At 39.1% G+C, this 13,402-nt stretch overlaps 1 long non-coding RNA gene across 1 annotated transcript; it reads left to right on the top strand.

Moving 5' to 3' along the window:
* The first annotated feature begins 5,576 nt into the window (after nt 1-5,576).
* Nucleotides 5,577-12,661, top strand: LOC150089874 (uncharacterized). The gene is made up of 2 exons (XR_016546687.1): nt 5,577-5,746; nt 12,587-12,661. It is a non-coding gene; the product is annotated as an uncharacterized LOC150089874 (long non-coding RNA).
* Nucleotides 12,662-13,402: the final 741 nt, after the last annotated feature.

Here is a 13,402-nt window from a genome sequence, read left to right as displayed (position 1 = left end):
GGGCGTATCATCTGACTGTGGACATGTGTTATGTCTTATGTACGGTGGCACCTAAACGTTAGTTCAACTCCGCTGCGGTACACTGTGATGAATGCAGAACTCTGTAAAATGGCCAGATATGAGTATGGTGTTATATCTGCGAAGTGCGTATCTTGTTGTGTTGTTTTGTTGTTTCTGGCCACACAGTCCTAGGGAGCAACTATCACAAGAAAACTCAGTCGCGAAGGCTGCTCTATAGTTCCCGTCCACCACACGAGGAGGTGGGCCACAACAATACACCATATTATAATACACGTACTGTCAAAAGAACGTAACAAAGTAAGAATCCTGCATAACTGGAGGAAAAATCAGTTCCAGTGGATGCCAACAGATCCCGTACCACTGGGACCGTGGTACCAGCAAGAGAGAGAGAGAGAGAGAGAGAGAGAGAGAGAGAGAGAGAGAGAGAGAGAGAGAGAGAGAATAAATAATAAATAAAATTGACAAAAAAAGTAAAATAATATAAATGATGTTGACAATATCTTAAAAAAAGAAGTCTCGTCGTTGTAAGAAGTCTCGTCGTTGGAGATAATCAGAAGGCAAGGCCTGGTAGCCGTTGTAGTTACCATCAAGGATAAAAGGAAGGGTTTCTTCTTTCGTAAAAGTGGTCTCAGACAGTTTTTAAATTCTATACAGTAGGACCAACTGATGATGTTACCATCAATAAATTCTAAATGAGAAGAATTGAAGGGAATGATCATAGAAGTACTCGGCTTTTCGTGCTGACTGAGAAATGCTGTTCAAGGCCTAGGCCTAAATGGATGTCAGATGAACTAATAAGACTCGTGGCAGAGAAGAAAAATGTATGGGATACATATAAATTATCAGGGTGATACAGAAGCCTATGGTAGATATTAACTAGTCTGCAATCAAGTCACAAAGGAGATTAGGCAAGACAAGGCAGATGTCTTGCCTAATCTTTGGCAAAGGATACAAACGCTGATGTCTTGCCTAATCATTGAGAAATCTTTGGCAAAGGATACAAAGAAAACAGCAAAGACTTCTTTACTAATGTAAACACTATAAGGAAGGGGATAAATCACATTGGTCCACTTGATATCGATGGATCAACTGTTCCTGATCCTGCCCAGGTTGCTTACAAACTGAATAAGTATTTTGCATCTACATCCACACATGAGAAATTCTTTAGGGAAATGGATGCCGATAGTTTTTCAAATTCTAACGGGAAGCTAAATGATCTTATAATAACTGAGAGGAAGTGGAAAAGAACTTGTTGGAATTAAATATAAGAAAGCCACCCTGGGTAGATGGAATCTATCCAGTTATATTAAGGGGGAAGCAAAGGAGCTAAACAAACCCTTAAATCTAGAAAAACAAGATTTAGAAAACTTTGGAAGAGGGGCTGAGTAATGGCAAATGAAGTTTAACATTGACAAGTGCAACGTATTGCATATGAGCAGCAGTAATCCCAGAGTAATGTACCAATTGTGTGGTACATTGCCCTACACTCAGGACAGTGGAAAATTAAAAAGACTTTGTGTAATTGTTCAGTCGGTTATGAAGTTTTCTGAGCAGTGCAGACAGGCTGCCAGGATAGCTCATGGGATTTTGTCAATGATATACAGCAATTTTGCTAGAAGGAATAAGGAGATAATTATCCCATTGTATACGACAATGGTCAGGCCACATCTTGAGTACTGCTACAGGTGTGGAAGCCCCATTTTAGGAAGGATGTAAATCTGCTGGAACGGATGCAGAGAAAGGCAACGAGATTGATATATAAATATAATCTTACTTTCTTGCATCGTTTTGCGACCACTGATACTAACACAGTAGCTACCGTTCTTCCACATCGTGTGAAAAAGGCTGAGTCCGATTCTCATCTGGAAGTGTGATACTTTCGTTGGCTTTTTTCACCCACTGACAGAGACTGTAGACTGTTGAACAAACAAATAGGCAAAGGCCAGTAGGGATCCTTATCCCTAAGGCATTGCCGTACGCGAACTGGGAAATAGCATTGAATTATGGAAAATTTTGCTTCATGAAAATACTATTAGCTAATAAAAAAAAAACATACTGCTATTATCATTCTGGTTACTTATCTAAGTTAATGATGGGCACAAATGTATCAAGTTAATGCGTCATATTTCATGTACATTAGCAAATTCACGATTTATAACAAAAAAACACGAGCAAAAGCAATGACTTTTTATGCGTGAATCGAGAACATTTCGTTTCTGGGAATCCGCCAACCCATTCTTCCGATTTGTGCATGGTAACAAACATAACATCCAGCGATTCGGCTACAATATATTGCACTATAAAAAATAAATAATAATTGCCAGATTTCTATCGCTCTGATTTTAATGAAATATGTCTTCATATCTGAAGATTCTGACTGTACAAATAACCCCTCAGGTTTCTATCGTTCTCCACCCCCCCCCCCTTGATTGTGATACCACCTAATTGGCTTGTTATTCTGGAATTATTACTACCCATATGCAGTGCTTTGTGTTTATTAATGTTAAATCTCAATTGTATTTCTGTCCTGCCCTCATGGGTAGAACAGTTGGTAGAATCGCCGTCCTTCCCCCACCAAGTTTAAAAGACCTGAGTTTGAGCCTCGTTGATGACTTGGGGAATTTTTATGGGCCCTTTTTGGCAACGTGGCTGAGTTAGTCAATCTCAGGTGAGGACAGCATGGTTTTTTTCCCGGAAACTCGGGTTTTTCGTCCACCAAACAGTAAATCAACCACAGGACGTACACAATTTACAAACAATATACACGGAGCAATATGGATTTAGTCGCGGATACTCCTAAAACCCTACAACAACAAAACCTTCTGTCCAATTTTTCTAGGTCTTGTTGTAGGTAATATGCCTTAATTCCTATCATTAACCACACTACCAACCTCGATATGTTTAATAAACATTGAAAACAGTATGGGGACCAGCGCTCAACTCTGAAGAACTCCACTAATAACATTAATCCAAGAAGAACAGTGCCCATTTATGACCATCCTCTGTCTTTTGTCACTCGACCATCCCTTTATCCATAGTACTAACTTGTTCAAATACTACACTGCTCCAATTTTACGGCAGTCTTTCATATGGGAGGATGGACAAAGAAATAGTAGCTGCTATTTCTTTGTCCTGTGCTAAGTTTTCTTTGCTATATTTCTCAATAAATGGTTGACTGTCCTTTAACACGATCTGTTCGCTTTCATTTCTTTTGTAAATTTCTCACCGTTCCCTTAGAAGCATTCAAAATGGTTGAAATAGCAGGAACACTCCTGTGGGAGAATAACATCCCCATATTGAAAGTCTATTGTATGTCAACTGTTCGTCCTCAGCTGTCTACCTCATGATACCTTTTACCAACTGACTGCTAACCGACCTTGATGGGAATCCCAATCAACGTTATATACTGTACAAGAATTAATTTTTAATATTGCGTAAGACTTTTTATAGTCTCCAGAAAGACTGTCTATTTGATATCGCGATTGCAAAGATTATTTCATTATAATGAACCAAATCGTAGTCCTTTATACCGTATGCCATTTAAACATTCAAAACCATTTTATGCCATGACGACAGACATCTGATATGCTTCTTCCAAGAATAAGATTACAATCCTCCGAATCTATCAGTACTTTGTTTACAACTGCGACAAAGCATGCCAGCCCTACCACACGCTGTGGGAGATAGGAAACTTCTAAATGAGGTAATCGATTAACTTATCTAAGGATATAAATGATATCAGCTAAGCTCTTGTTATCAAAATTACAGCTGAAAAGGTACAGTGACACGCATGCACAAACTAATATTCATTGTGTTTCTGGAACAAGTGGAAGCTCCACAGATTTTTTTTATGTGAAAAGTATCTCTGGTTAAATTTACCTGGAATTTGTGTTTACTAGATAGTTATTGCTGTGCGAAGTCAATTCATAGGACGAGGAACGATTATAGGCTGTGTGAGAATGAAACAAGGTTATCTGGAAATTAAAATTCCCCCACAATCAAGAGGTTTGAAAAGGTGGAAGGTAAATCAAGCTTTCTGCTGTTCAAAATTTTTATAATCTAAGAACCACTATTTATAAAATGCTATACACTAAAAGAGTTGGAGAATTCATTCGCTCAGGATAACTGTTTATTTATTACAATTTATTTATTTATTTGCTTCCTTATATTTGGTCTTATATTTGCTTAGTAATATTTGGTCCTATGTTACTTTACTTGTATTCGGTCTTATATTTGATCTTATATGTGGTACATTCTTATCAATGATATTGATAAAGGTATATCAGACTTGATGTCCAAGTTTGCAGATGATACAAAGGTTGTCAGGGTTGTTAATAACAGTAACGGCAGTGTGCTACTGCAACAGGATCTAGAAATGTTGGGCAGATGGGCTGAGAAGTAGCAACTGAAGCTTAAAAAATGCAAATTAACAAATGCAAAGCACTGCACATGGGTAGCAGTAGCCCCAGAGAGATATACCAACTATGTGGTACTACACTCAGGGCAGTGGAGAATGAAAAAGACCTCGGGGTAATTGTGCAGTCAGATACGAAGTTTTCTGAGCAGTGCAGACAAGTTGCCAGAGCAGGTCATGGGGTCTTATCAAAGATATACAGGAATTTTGCTAGCAGGGATAAAGATGTGATTATCCCTTGTATAAGGCAATGGTCAGGTCACACAGTGAGTACTGGGTACAGGTCTGGAGGATTCATTTTAGGAAGGATGTAGAGTTGCTAGAACGAGTGCAGAGAAGGCCAACAAAGGGATACTCCAACCAAGAAAGGCTAAGTTCCGAAAATTGCAGCATCTGGAGACTAGGCACCTGCGAGGTGATCTGATTGATGTGTATAAGGCCTTGAATGGTTTGAGCAGGCTTAATGCTGATGGGATTCTTCTTTCTCAGATTACGAACCCGAGGGGGCATAAACTGAAATTGAGGAAAGACAGTTGTAAATTAGATGTGCGGAAATTTGCCTTTGGCCAGGGGGTGGTTGATTGCTGGAACAAACTTCCATCTGTCGTTGTGGAAGGTGATAGCTTAAATAAATTCAAGGAAGAACTGGACAAACTTTTGGATCGAATGGATGTGTGAAATGGGAAGATTTTTTTTTTTTTTTGACTGATGCTGTATAAGCTTGCTTTCTTGCATCACATGCCTCTGCCAATAGTAATGCTAATGCTAATCCTAGCGGATTTTGATTATTATGAAACTACGTCAAAAAAAAATAATAAAAAAAAATAACTGCACAATTAATTGCAAAAAAATCTGACAAAGAGTTTCGTATAAGGCTTAGGCTTAACAGAGTAATTTGCATTAATATGACTTTCAAGAGATAATTGTTATTTTTTTTGTTATTTTTTTTTTATTTATTTCTTTATTTTTTTGAGGACGCCGCATTCTTAAATCCATTGTTATATTTTCAGGTTTGGAAACGCCGTTGGATAATTCTTGCTGTCTCTGAAGAAACTCTTACGATTTTTGTATATAATTCGGACTCTTCCCTTTCTAAGAAAGAGAGCAGCATATTTTCCTTCACGTTAACCAACGAGAAAACGTTGTTGTTTCGAAGTCGGTCTCGCACTCATCCATATGCTTTCAGTATAGCAGATGGGAAGATCCCATTACTCCATCTGGCAGGCGGATGCGAAACTGAAAGCCAGGAATGGATGGAAGTCATCCGAGATATACTTTGGCCCTCTATTTCTTGGCGATATTGGGAAACAGGTGAGTTATTACTGAAGTACATATTGGAGTCAAGCTTCTGTTGTGGTGACAGTTTGGTTCAACCCATCACTATCTCAGGTTGGGACAGGAAGGGTTTTTTTTTTTTTTGTTTTTTACCTAAAAACTTGGGTTTTCGTCCAGCAAAACAGGAAAATTGACCACACTACACATGCAATTTGGACAGATGAATTAGTTTTCGGTTGCCCTAATACGACACTTTTTTCCTCTGAAGAACTTCCGGATGATACTAAAAAGAAAAAATAATAAATAAAATACGTCGAGTCTTTATGCTATCGGCTTATGTACATGCGTGGTATGCCTGATCTTTGGAAATCTCGTATCGGTGATTTCATCAGTTCGATAGTTAACTCACAAATAACACGAGTCCATTAGATTCGTTTATCTGTTGATAATGATACAAATCAAATGACTAGGAGAAAAATGAAGAAAAAAAATTTAAAAACGAAATTAATTTCGTATTAATATTCTACATATTCATTTCCTAAAGTCCCCGCATTATGGCCTTAGCTGCCAATGCGCCATTAAAAACCAAACCTAAAGTCCCTGAATGAGCTGAAATTTGGCAAAAAACTATGCACTGTTGGTTTTCTTGGGGTTTTGTAACTGAGATCTCATTTGGTCCAGGATAGCGTACTTGTTTACGTTATATAAATCCTGTTTACAATGGGGGTGACTGTTGAATATGCTATTGTTGTATATTTGCGGACTTCACCAGCATTGAAACCAAAGACAAAAACTAAAGAGCGAATCATATTTTAGAATGATTTCAGACTCTTTTTAGTGTTTAAAAAAACCCATAAAATTTCCGCTTATAAATTTGGGAATTGAACCCAGACCTTTTTCATAAACTGGGAAAGATTAATATTTGATCGCTGTCCCTTGAAATATTGAAATGGCTATTACACGACCAAAAACATTAATTAATAAAGAACGAAATTTTAGGCTTAGAAAATGAAAACTGTTTCATTAGTTAAGCCTGATATTAAAATATATACGCTGGTGTGCAAAACTTAAGGACCAACAATATTTCTGAAGGTTACAACTACAAAATCAAACGAAACACCCTGTGGCGATTTGCATAACAGTGGCCGTTCAGTAGAAAGTTGGTGCACATGCAAAAGCTGAATCGTGATGAGAGGGCCCACATAAACAGATAAAAGCAGCAGTTCAGCAGTTATGTGCAAATTACCGAATGGTGAGCACGATTGTTACAGACGTTTGATTGGTTTCATACAGTGCTACAGACAACGAAATGGCCAATACACAACATATGAATGACTTTACCAGGAGTCGAATAACTGGGAAGCTCGAGGAAGGTCGAAGTGCGAGGAGTGTGGCTGCAGAGTATCGCCCGTAGCATCATCTTACGTGCGTGGTCGGCCTTCAGAACGACAGGTACAGCTGTTCGAAGGACCAGTGGTGGTCGTCCACGAAAAACAACGCCCAATGATGACCGATATATACTTCTACAGGCCAAGAGGGACCGACACCAGACAGCGGGATCCTTTGCAAACCAGCTGCACAGGCGCACAGGACGCAGGATATCGCGGTTTACTGTGGCCAGGCGATTCCACAAAGGTGGACTGTTTGCCCGACGGCCAGTACGCTGTGTCCCTTTAACACCTGCCCATCGGAGACACCGTTTACAGTGGTGCATCGAACACAAGGACTGGACAGCAGCGCAATGGGGTAAGGCACTCTTTGCTGATGAGAGTAGATTCAGTCTCAGCAGCGATTCTGGACGTCAGCTAATCTGGCGAGAGGTTGGCAGACGGTATCACCCTGCAAACATCATTGAAAGGGATCGATATGGCGGTCGAGGTGTTCTCGTCTGGGGAGGCGTTATCTTGGACGGACGTAAACAACTCTATATATAGAGTTGTTTAGATACTGGAAGGCGGTACTGTAACCGGTGCACGCTGCTATACTGAGGTAATCCTTCCCCATGTGCGTCTGTTCCGAGGTATCATTGGCCCTGAGTTTGTGTTTATGAATGATAACGTCACACCCCATCGCACTGCAGCTGTTGATATGCTTTTGGAAAGTGAGAACATTGTTCCTATGGATTGGCCTGCCCGTTTCTGCCGATCTAAATCCCATCGAACACATATGGGACGCTCTGGGGAGACGCCTAGCGGCACGTCCACACCCACCAGAAAATGTTCACCAACTGAAGGTGGCGCTGACAGAGGAACGGACGATGTTACCGCAAGAACTTATCAACAACATTGTTCTTAGTATGGACAGGCAGTGCAAAGCCTGCATCGACATTAGGGGTGGCCATATCTCCTACTGAGGACCACCTCCTCCCTTTGTTCCATCTTTGGCAGTGATGCATCTGTATCATGGCAGCCAGTGCTCTGTTGCCATTTTTGAATAAAGTCCATTTGTACCGTTTCGTTTCCGTTTTTGTGTCGGTGTTGTTTCCTTCATCATTTCTGTACCTCACGAGGTTCCTTTGGTATGCTTTTCCCATATCCAGGTCACTCTTATGAGAAGCTACAGGTGAAAAGCTGACTGGTCTTTAAGTTTTGCACACCAGTGTAAGATACAGGAACTTTTTCAAATACACGATGTATTCCAAACATTTAAAATCATTGCGAATGAATTCATTCATATCCAGTTCTCTTTGCTACTAACAAATTACGGAAATAATTATTCATTTGTTCAAAACCATTCACTTTCAGTAGCGAATCTTTTGCAGGGCAAATACAAGGTAGCCTAAAAGTCACGAAACCACCATAGAGATTTCTCTGTTAAATTATATCAATTTATTGGGAAACACTACACTACATTATTCAACAAATGTAGTTAGTAATATAGTTCAATAATATTTCAGTATTATGCAATATGAACAACTAAAGTAAATAACACAATACACACAATGCTTTTCAATATACTTATGAACTTAATATATTGTGATGCAAAAAAGTACCGTGAGAATAAGAGAGTGTGGTATTCTCCAGTTTTTCTCATGTTCTGGAAAAGTTCATCTTCTAGCACTTATTCTTTTAACATATTTTCAATTACTGTATTCTTAAACCCCCTTTTATCCATTCTTGAATTTCCGAAGAAGGCTTCATTCTACCAATTTAGGAGTTTAGCAGCGTTATCACCGCTAAACTCCTCGATTAAAGCACCTGATAGTACGATAAGCAGTAAACCTACAAAGAACTGCACAGATCCAGATTCTAATTTATGCCTCAGGAAATTTGTGACCACATTCCTTGATCGTGTCGATATTATGTGCATATTTAGATATGTAGAGAGTCTAACTATGAGTTGTTGTTTTGAAACGTTGGTAAATTTCATATATTATTCGATGAAAAAAAACTGTCATACTGCATCTACCCATTTGTATTATGCTTTTGAATTTTGTGTGTTTTCTGTTCATTTTGCCTTTTTTTGCTGGACCAAAAATCCGAGTTTCCGGAAGGTGACTGGCAACCTTGCTCTCCTCTCCTGAGACCGACTAACTCAGCCACGCAATGAAAAAGGCCCATAAAACTTCCTTGCATTATTGACGAAATTCCAACTGGGGGTCTTTTCCATCCGCTGTGATAACAACACTATGCTACCCAATAGGACTATTCGATGAAGAAAGGGCGGAACTATGCAGCCTTCGCCGGACATCGACTAACTCGGCCACGGTGACTGAGAATGAAAAAAAAAAAAAAAAAGTTACTTCTACTTGATGCTTTTCGAATTCATCCCTTTTCTGCACAGTGTGGAAAGCAGCGATCGTGATTACAGTGCTAGCCAAGTGATAAAGCCCGAGAGTACAAAAAGTATATACGCTTTTAGTGACTGTTGGTCAAGCTCGTGTGTGACTACTGAACACCGTATAATGTTCTTCTATTCTCTCTATCCTGTGAACTCCTCTGACCATATGTAGTCGTCCTAGAGTATAAATGGAAATTTTATTTCATTTTATTTTTCGTGTATTCGTGCTTTTGGAGTTGCATTTTCTACTAATGGAAGCTTAATTTATATATTTATGTAATTTAAATATATGTATCTTAAGAATAGAATTAATCAAAGGCAGGTCTCAGAATGGACCGGAGCGGTCCATTCCGAGCTTTGCTTTTGATTAAACTCCGGAATCTGCACCGTTCTAGTTCATCACTTACATCGGTAATGCCAAATACTACTTGATTATCAAAAATAAGATATATTAGCATTAGCAAAAGCATATAATGCGAGAAAGCAAGCTCATACAGCAACAGTGAAAAAAATCCCATTTCACCCATCCATTCGCTGTAGCACCTCTACATCCTTCCTAAAATGAAGCCTCCAGACCTGTACGCTGTACTGAAGGCGTGGCCTGATCATTGCCTTAAACAGAGGGATAATCACCGCTTTTCCCTACTAGCAAGATTCTTGCAAATCATTGACAAGACCCCATGACCTGCTCTGGCTGCCTGGTTGCACTGTTCAGAAAACTTCATATCTGACAACATGATTACTCCCAGCTCTTATTCAATATCTATCACCCTGAGTGTAGTACTACACAGTTGATACGTATCTTTGGGGGTTACTCCTACCCATATGCAGTACTTTGCATTTGTCAATTTTAAACTTCAGTTGCCACTTTTCAGCACATCTGCTCAACTTTTCTAGATCCCGTTGCAGTAGCATACTGCCATTATTGTAATTAACAACCCTGCCAACCTTTGTATCATCTGTAAACTTGGACATTAGCCCTGATATACCTTCATCAATATTATCGATAAATATACAAAATAACAATGGGCCCAACACCGAACCCTCGGGGACTCCACTGATAACATTAGTCCACGAACAAAAAGCAATGTCTATTTATTACCACTCTCTGTCTTCTCCCACTGAACCATCCCTTTATCCATAGTAGCAACTTGCCCTTAATGTCATACTGCTTCAACTAGTACAGTAGTTTTCCATGTTCAACGGTATCAAAAGCTTTCCTGAAATCCAAGTACATAATATCGAAGTTATTTTATGCATCCAGTTCCTTTGTAACCACATCATAGTATCCAATCAAATTGGTCAGACAAAACTTCCCCCCCATGCTGTGTTTGAATTACTGCTGCAGTCATGTCTAGGTGGTCCTGCATCACTTCTTTAACCATTGACTCCATTATTTTCCCTGGAACAGAAGTTAAACTAATAGGTCTATAATTATTTGTGTTACCCTTTGAACCCCTTTGTGAATTGGGGATATATTTGCACATCTCCAGTCTGTGGGGACCTTCCCTGAGTTCAAGGATGCTCTCATAATTATGGACAAGGGTTCGCTTATTTACTTTGCTGCCTCCTTTAATATAACTGGATAGACATCATCTACCGTAGGGCTAGGTGCCTTTCTTATATTTAACTTATGGTATTTATTCTTATGTTATTTAAACAAGCCTTCGATTTCGTGAAACTTACCATTTCAACCTTTGATCCAAAGATAATCATCAGCTTCTAAAGATGTTTCGCTGTTCAAGCTTTTGTATACTGCGCTGGTGTTATCTATTCTTAATTATGCTTTTTTTATTTCGTTATCACACCATCAAATCTCTTCAAAGAAGGAGCTGAACAGTAATTAGAGAGGGTACTCGCTTTAAAAGTCCTTCATATTTACTATTTACACTGAGTCACTGAATTATAATCACCTACCTAATACCGTGTTGGGCCACCAACCGAACATGGTGTTAAGTAGGTTATAATCAATAGGTAGGTAATTATAATTTAGAAGATATTCATAGGGATCTGAAGCCATGCTGCCTGCAAGGCTTTCCACAGTGTCGGAATAGATGACGGTTGCGTGTCCATACGCCTCACTTCCCATTCCAAAACATCCCATAGGTGTTCAATTGGATTGTGGTCAGACGAATTTGGAGGCCAATAAAAATAGATGATATCTTCACTGTGTTCCTCGGACCACTCATACACAGTGCGGGCCCAATGACTCGGCTCATTATCGTCTTGGAAGATCCCATTTCTGTCCGAAAAAAAAAAAATGCAACTTGGCAGGGTGCACATGGTGTCTCAAGAGCTGCTGGTAAACCTCACTAGTGAAACGTTGGTGACACCGCGAGTCATAATTCTTGTCAGTAAAACGTGCACCATATTAAGCAACCACTGCCACCAATCTGGATATGAGCGCCGTGCACGATTTGTGCAAGGACTCGCGTTTCTTGCGCCACATACGAAGACCGTCGGCATGAGGAATAAAAAAAAAAAAAAACCAAACTATTATTTTTAGGACACCCGAATAAAATTCATCTGCCGTGCTATGTGTCTTATGTCTGTTAATTGCGTGTGTTCTATGGTCCATTTGTCTGTTTTGCTGGACGAAAAACCCCAGTTTATTGGGAGAAAACCTTGCTATCTATCCATGAGACCGACTAACTCAGCCACAGAGTGAAAAAAGCCCATTAAAGTTCCCCGCGTCATTGACGGGATACGAACCCGGGCCTTTTCCATCCGGTGTTGGGGAGGACGGTGACGATATCACTGTGCTATACGCGCAGACGAGGGACTTGTAAAGTACTTAATCCTCGGCAAAGAAAGAAGTTATTGAAGAACAGAACGTACTTAGTCTCGATTATACCGAGAGGAGTTCTAGAAGTCGTCCAACAAGAAATCATGCATTCCCTCTTAGCACCTCCATATTTTCTTCATGCATTAAATCTAAAGTACACTTATAATTACACATGCATTAAAAATGTAAAGTATACACATGCATTACGTCTAAAGCACATGTATAATTCTTTCTTTCATGAATTTTGACTGTAAACATTTATTTTTTAACTCTTTTATGAAATTTTTAAGAAATTTTCCTCTCGTTTTTAGATGCAGCCACCAAATATAAAGCTTCTGTCATCGACAACAACTTCTCTTGTAAAATGGGTCTTCTAGGAAGTTATGGGAATTTAATGATAAAGGAAGAAAATATAATCCTCATCCATCAATATTCAGGACATGTAGTTAGGAAATGGTGTCTTCGATGCATTGAAAGTGTCGAAATCTTGTCGCAGAAACTAAAAGCAGACGAAGACAAGGTTCTGTTGATAGTATCAAAAAGGTAAATTCCTTTCTTTTTGTTTAGGTTCTTAGATATATATATACATACATTCATGAATATATATATGTACAGTACATCCGATACAAATGAATGTAATTACATGTGTTTTCTAATGAAAAAAAAGAAAAAGAAAGAAAGAGAAGAAACCGCCATCATGCGAGTTAAATCGTTACTGTATTTGATGAGATGCGTGGCTTCAATGAAAATGATAAAACCGGAAGTGTGGGAGAATGTTGCATTATGAATAAGTATCATCATACATTTCTCACGAGAAGCATCTTCTATTTGTGAAAATACAGTTGACAGTGGAAGCTGCAAACTGCCAGCAATTCGCTGCTTCTGCTGTCCACCGTGGGATTCTCATCTGGGCGAACCTACCGAGACAGACTTATCGACGATAGTAATAATAATGAAGAAATTTACTAGTGGGAAGCTGGACAACTTTCTTCTGTCATTAATATCATTATCTGGTCAGCAAATTTTTTAAAACTTTTTCTGTCCAGTGGCTTTCATTATTTTAACATTCTGCAATGTTTCATTGATATGAAGTCCTCTGAGCAATGCAGATAGGCTGCCAAGGCAGC

This window comes from Mastigoproctus giganteus, chromosome 2, assembly GCF_048544385.1.
Source record: "Mastigoproctus giganteus isolate SK-2022 chromosome 2, ASM4854438v1, whole genome shotgun sequence".
Lineage (NCBI taxonomy): Eukaryota > Metazoa > Arthropoda > Arachnida > Uropygi > Thelyphonidae > Mastigoproctus > Mastigoproctus giganteus.
Note: the sequence above shows the minus strand (reverse complement) of the source record. Positions and strands in the feature narration are given on the sequence as shown.